Consider the following 2942-nt stretch of genomic DNA (forward strand, 5'->3'; position numbering starts at 1 on the left):
TTTGATGCCCCATTTTAAAATAGAGCTTCTTGACAAAGACAAATACTTCACAGTATCACTACATGTGGAATCTTAAAAAAAAAAAAAAAAAAAAAATTCCTGCTCATAGAACAGAAAGTAAAAAAGTGGTTGCCAGGGGCCGGGTGATGGGGAAATAAGGAGAGGTTTGTAAAAGGGCACAAACTTTTAGCTATAAGATGAATAAGAGATGAATGAAGTCCGAGCATCTAATGTATAACATGATGACTATAGTTGATGACGCTGTATTGTATAATTGAAATTTCCTGAGAAAGTAGAACTTAAATGTTCTCACACTCCTCTCCCCAAATGTGAAGTGATAGCTAGGTCAATTAACTCAATAGGGAGGATGCTTTCATAATGTATACATATATCAAATCATCATGACGTACACTTTAAATATCTTACATTTTTTTGGTCCATTATACTTCAATAGAGTTGAGAGGAAAAAAAGAAAAGAAAGAAAAATAAAATAGAGTTTCCTGTATCCAAAGCCAGAGGTTCAGATTCAATGACTGGAGTGTGACCTAAAAGTCTTCTTTTCCCAATAAGCATCGAAGATTGCTGATGCATAACTAACTGGTAACATCCTGACATTTTCTCTTTCATGGGGTAATTTTAAACAGGGCTTAGTCTCTTCAGTTAAAGGACGTAAACGCTCTAATATAATTACAGTTATTAGATAAGAAGGAGGAATGGGGATGAGGAGATATGTGTGCATATATTTTTTTCTTTGGACAATAATTTAGAACTTCCTAGAGCTAGAACTGGAGCTTAGATTTCAACCTCCCTAGATTGCACTGCATGAGTGGTTGTCCACTTTGTCTTGGGTAAGGCCATCCTAACCCTCGAAGCCTCCGTTTATGAACAGACACTTACTCTCTATGTCTTTTCAATGCCCATTTAGGCCTCGCCTATCTGCACATATTACAGATGGTTTGGAAATAGAGATTAAGCTAACAGATCAGAGACTTTAAACAGAGGGGCTGGCAAAAGATCAGCCCGTCATAAAATGGAGAAGTTGGTTTGGAATGAGTTTAATGCACCTCTGCTTCATTCTTCCTCCCAACCATCGAGGGAGGGTCATGGTGCCTCCTACGTAAGCCCCCTTGGGCTTGCACTACTCCTGGCTGGCCCCCTTGATCCCATCGCTACACTGCAAAGTTTGCTTTGGCATAGAACGCACCAATTGGAGTCTCCCTGTTTAGTATCTCAGCTCCTCCGCCCCCAAATTTCAACGATCTAATCTGATGAACAGTTTTTAAAGGTTAGAAAGCCTTGCTCAAGAAACACGTGGTTTATTTAACTAAGGCCTTCTGAAGACTATTCCTATTTTTCTTGCTTTTCCTAATAAAATGTCAGCTCATAGCAAATCAATATAGAAATATATTTTTGGCAATGAAAGCGTCTCTGTAGCATTCAAACTGTGCCTTCACTGTCCAGATGTAGAATTGGCTTTGGCTGTAGTTCCCTAGGACAGTAAGGACCATGAATACTCTTAATTTTTTCTTATAAGCATTGAAAAACTGGACGAGGCTTTTAATTATTGCAGCAAACACGATCAATAGCTAATGAAGATAACCAAGAAGAGAGAAAATGGAATCCATTTGTTTTCTCCCAGGCTCTTTTCCTTTCTTTTTTGCCAATTTCCACATGCAGGGAATTAGCTCACAGGGCTTACATTCTGTGGATCTGAGCTACAGGAGGTTTAAACAGAGCACTTTAAAAATACATTAGAAAAAGATTATATAGCAAGAAAGAGCAAGCTGGACCGGCCACTGATATCTCCCTGCTGTGTTTGGAATCCAGTGGTATGCAACTTAGTGCAATGTTGCTCATCACCACACCTTCCCTGCTTCCTGCACCGTGCAAAATCTGCAGGTGGTGGCTTTTCTGTGCAATCCAAATTATGCAGTATTTGGTATGTTAAGGGTACTTTAAAAAACTTAATGCTGTCACAGTGATAGCTTTCATGAAAAATAGCTGAAAGTGCATATCTTTGGCGATGGATGGCAGTAGTCATCCCGCTCCTATTCACCACGAGTTTTTGAGAAAGCTACTTAACCTCCTGGAACCTCAGTTTACTCATCAATGAAAAGAGGTCTATTAACATCCACCTTGAAAAGCTGTTGTGTAGATTAGCGGAAGTAATATATGTAAATGGGCCTACAAGAGAATAGGCACTCAACAACAATCTCAGAGTGTCTGTATTTCAAAATAGTTGATCTCAGGACTTGGCTTTGTGATGGATTATACTCTTGACCACAAGTAATCCCATGTTGTTGATTTTTTTAAAAGCTATATCTCTTTTACTGGACATGCAAAACATTAATATTAACAACATTACATTACATATAGAGCATCGTTAGATGGCTCTAAATGAAGGAGAAAACCATTAGCAATTTTTTTTCTAGAGCAAGGAAAGGACAAACTCTCTTTGCACCTCACTTTCTGCCTTTATTATTTAAGCCAATACCGATATATACTTTATAGTAAGGTGCTCTTGATTCAAGCCCAGAGTAAGATCTTGGTTTATTTTTTTTTTTTTTGGTTTATATAATCAATCAAAATACGTGGAGCTATAATAATATAAAGGTGAACATCGAATATATTGTTGCTAAGGTTCCTGCTCATATGTTTGTATTTCACATTTGCTAACGGCAGCCAAACAGCAAAATGTTCCCAAACACAGCTAAGAACAAGAATGGAGATGTTCCCAGATAGCCACTGAGTTGCAGGGTTAGTGGACGGTGATAGCTCTGCATCTGGACACAGCCACAATAGTTTGGTTTTCACAAATTGGTAGAGAACCTGACCATCTTCACAGTATGTCTAATGGGTGTACAAATTCTCCTCTAACCAAGCATTATGGGCTGAAGAGTGTTTCCTCCCAAATTCATGTTTTGAAGTCCTCATCCCAAAAC

This window comes from Pteropus vampyrus, unplaced genomic scaffold (genome assembly GCF_000151845.1).
Source record: "Pteropus vampyrus isolate Shadow unplaced genomic scaffold, Pvam_2.0 Scaffold83, whole genome shotgun sequence".
NCBI lineage: Eukaryota > Metazoa > Chordata > Mammalia > Chiroptera > Pteropodidae > Pteropus > Pteropus vampyrus.